Consider the following 4,524-nt stretch of genomic DNA (forward strand, 5'->3'; position numbering starts at 1 on the left):
TTTGTTTATGATTTCCAGTCTATGGCAATAATTATCAGTTTACAATGAAAGAAAAATCGCTATGCCAGCTGCACAAATAATCCTCCTGCTCATTACATTTTTAGTTCTTTATCTCAGACCTATTCTTCAAGCCTTCAGGATCTAGGCTGTCACCATACAGGCTGGCAACACGCTTTGTAATCAAATAAATGCTAAAATTCTCACACGACTGCATTGCTCCAGGAGGAAAGGAGTTGTGTTAAAATTATAAAAGTGGCTAACAGAGAGATTAATTGGATGCTATTAAAAAAAACCAAAATAAATTAAAAAAAAAAAAAAAACAACAAAAAAACTTCACAGAACAGAAGACACCAACCCCTTACTTTTCAAAGATAAAACCAATCAACTCCAGGCATTTTGGTCGCAGTTGACATTTGCTTCCATCAACCCCCCACTACTGAAGCCTCCTGAAATCACTCGATTAAAATGGATTTGCAATTGTCCCCATTTATGCCATCACTGTCCTCATGTATGCCATCTATGCTGCCCCTCTTCAGCTCCAGAAAGGAGCATTGGGATGACAGGCTTGGTCCTCTGAAGGCACTGGTGAGACAAAACTGAGCCAATGGTTCCAGTGCTGGTGAAGTTTGATCCCTGTGGCACTGGACCTACACAGTGCCAGCCCCACAACCACCAAATTGATTTGCTGCCAAAGGGGGACACTTCTGAGCCCCTCTCCATATCCCTCTGGATCCCAACTCCTCAATCCAAAGGAAACTACACACTGCTCTTGCTGGGAGCATTTATTGTGAGCAAAGCAAATCAGCACAAAGCTGCTGAGAAGCAACAAGGGGGTAAAGGCCAAGAAGGAAAAAGACATTTTTTAATGAGCTTAAGTCACACCTTGCAGGACTGACGCATTTCCAGCTTAATATCTGGCTCCTTTAAAAGCTGAATCCTTGGTGGCTGCCTCCTCATGCAAGAACAGGACAGAAGCCCAGTGGTAATGACTTTCCCTGCACACTGTCACACTTGGCTTGAGGTCCAAGCATCCTGTGGAGCCCAGGAGAAGCCCCACGTGCTCCGGGTTTGGCACAAGGGCTGTGAAAAGGCAACTGAGGTGAACATTTCAAAACAGCACTGGCAATACCAGCACAGAAACGTTTGGCACATTAGGCTCTGTCTTCCTGTTACTTTTTTGAAAGGTTCTTCTTATTAAGGGCACATGTTCAATATTCAGTAAATAATAACAGGAAGTGTTTGCCATTAAACCAAAGCCCATGGAATGATCTTGACTCATTCCGGCTGCCAGATCCAAATAAATTCCTGCCCTGCTGTTACAGGCAGCTCAGTGATTGGGACCATCATGAGGTGAAAAAAAATACTATTTTTAGAAAAGATTTTGTAACAGTGTTGGACTTGGCTGCATCTAAACATAGATGTTGCATTGGTTTAATTAAATCAGCATGGAAAGGTTCTATTTATTGCATCACACAGTTACACTATTAAGTTACAGTCCAGAACTCATTTTTCTGCTGATATCCAAGAGTAAATCCTTTTTCTGCTGATGCAAGGATTCCTATCAGGATCTGCACTCCAGCTCTACCTGTGTTTGTGAACAGATGCTTTGCTTACCATGTTATACTCACAGAGCACTCCTGACCATGCACCAATTTAGTTTTAATTCTACTAAACAAAACCAATTCAGTCCTACCAAGTCTCTATTCCTACCACTCTGCTTTCACCTCCACTCTTAGTCATTATTATTGTAGCCACCTCAAGAGGAAAAAAATAGAAAAACAAAAAACAAGACCTCTGAAAATATGTCTGGATCCTGTATAACCCTCTCCATGTTTGCAAAACAAGCACAGAGCCAGCAGTGATAGGGAGCTGCAGGGAATCAGTTGTTTGTTCCTCACCCCTGTACTGCCTCCCACCAACCCTGCACCTCACACAAACAGGGCATCAGCCAGGGTCCAGCTCAGCTGCACGGATGGATAACCTCCCCAGGACGGAGGTTACCCATTACTATATAAAATAATCCCCATTATTTTGATGCCTGAATGTGCTCACAAATTCAACTAACCTTCCTGTAACCCGGATATTTTTAAATTTTTATTCCAAGACTGATGAAGTATTGCACCTCTTCTCACTCATTTATTGCTAACAATATTTTTATTTTAATCATGTCTAGGCTCTTAAATACTTAATGACATGATTTTCTGAAAAGCTTATGTGCTGTGAGAAAAATTAGGGAAAAAGAAGGGATTGTTTTATCACTACATTAGCATCTAAAGGCATCAAAGGAATTCCTAGCCACATACCACTTGCTGTATGTTAATCAGTTATATAATGTATTTGCAGAAAAAGGTGTGAGACTCAGAAGAATTTACAGTCACAGAATCAGAGATTCACAGAATGGTTTGGGTTGGCAAGGACCTTTAAAGGTCATCTAGTATAACCCCCCAAATGAACAGGGATATCTTCAACTCCATCAGATTGCTCAGAGTCACATTCATCCATGTTTCCAGTGCAAAAGGTCTCTTCTCTTTTGCAGGGATGATGCAGCCCTGGAGAGTGTAGGGTTCTCCATCCACACACCCCAGTCTGGCACTTCTGTCTGCTCTGCCACAGCCCCACTGATGGAAGCACTGCCACTTCTCCAAAGGTAGCAAAGCAAGTGAGTGCTCTTTGACTGCTAAAAAAAAAAAAAAAAAAAAAAAAAAGCACTAGGGTCAGATGAAGCTGTTAAACATCAACTTGAGCTCACTGGATAGGGAGGAAAAACTTCGAGCCTGTACAACTGGTCCTGCAGAAGTGATTGTACACCAATTCCATGGCTCTACTGCAAAGACTCAGCCAAAGCCTCCACACAGCTTCTCTGCAGAAAAAAGGCCCACCAAAAAGTCTCCCAAACCCAGAAGGAAGTCAGGGATGTCTCCCCTGCTGTGCAAATCCTTAACAGCAGATCCACCTGTCACTGCACCCAACTGTGAGGCTGCTGCCTTATGTCTCTCTTTGCTGTCTTTGTCTCTCTTTCCCAAGAGCTGCTGGTGGAGAAGATCAGCCTTTCTTAAGCATCTGACTTACCCTTGCTGGAAGCAGTCCCACTTCTGCCTCTCCCTTCAATGGAGACAGGATTTCTCTGTCATGGTCCTAATCTCAGAGACAGAAGATCTGTTTTCATGCAGATGTCCATCTTTTATCACAAAGAATGGAGAGAGACCATTCAGAGCGACCGTATCTTTCCAGAAGTGAAGATACTGTTAGCCCCAATTTGTAAGTCCTCAGAGCTATTTGGCTGAAATACCTGAAATAACTTCTTTCTGAAGTCTGCTCATTAAGACACCCTTTTTGCCATTCTGCTTCCTAGGCTGAATTCAGTTCTCCTGGGAATGATGATGCAGCAGAAATCAGTGCCCTTTCCAGACCCCTTTCCCCATTTATTTAAGATGCTAAGTGCAGAGCTGGTGGTACTCACAGCAGATAATAGAATGTAGGACAGAATTGTTAAAGAAGCTCCAAGGTTAAAGAAGAAGAAAAAGAGGAAGGAGAAGACACTGCAACATATCAAAAGTATCATAGGAAACATATGAAGAATACAATAGGAAGTGGCATACTAGCAAGTAAACTTCATGATTCAGAGCCAAAATCCAGCAACAATAATTAAAATGTTATAGGAGTATAAATTTAATCTTTTTTTTTTCTCAAGAAGATGCCACCTCCTGCCCTGGTTCTTTGGGAGTCGGGCTGTCAGCTCAGACACGTCTGTGGCTGATGCAAGGGAACGGTAACACTGCGGTGCCAGCGCTGCCCCTGCAGCTGCCACGGTGCTCAGGATCCCTGCCCGGTGATCCTCAGCACAGGGAGCAGGCTGGCAGCTGCACTGTGATGCTGCAAGGATATAAAAAGCTGAGGACTCAGCCTGGAGAGCAGCAGCCAACCTGCAGCAGCTGCGTGCTGGCATCACCTTTCACCTCCATGGGCCGAGCCGCCTGCCCGATAGATTATCCTGGGAAAACAAGCCCTGCCACGGCTCCAGCTCCAGCTGGCCCAGGAGCACAGCTATGCCCTTCCAGGACAGCAAGCTAAGGGCAGCAGAGGGGGACCCCATGCCCACAGCCATCCCCAGTGATAGCAGGATCAGAACAGGCTCTCCCAGGAAAAGAGAATTTCTTCCCATCCCCGGTGGTTCCTGAAATGCTCAGCCCCATCCACCCCTCCAGAGCTGGCTGTGTGCTGGGGGAAGCAAAGCCCAGCTGTCTCAGGCAGTGGACTGATGCTCCCTTCCCAAAAAGGGGCACCAGGGAACATCACCAGCATGTCATAAAGCTCCAGTGCCTTTTTCAGCTCCAATTCCCTGGCTCTCCAGCCTGGGAGCAAAGCATGGCAGACTTGGGACCTGAGAGCCAGCAGCAAAAATCTGGGAAATTCAGAAAGGAAACATCAGAAATCATCAGAACCAAAGGCAAGCATCAGAAACCACCACCAAGAGAATGTTTAGAGCCAAATCTGATCTTGTTTCCATCAAAATGCTCTTACTGC

This window comes from Erithacus rubecula (genome assembly GCF_903797595.1).
Source record: "Erithacus rubecula genome assembly, chromosome: 3".
In the NCBI taxonomy this organism is placed as follows: domain Eukaryota; kingdom Metazoa; phylum Chordata; class Aves; order Passeriformes; family Muscicapidae; genus Erithacus; species Erithacus rubecula.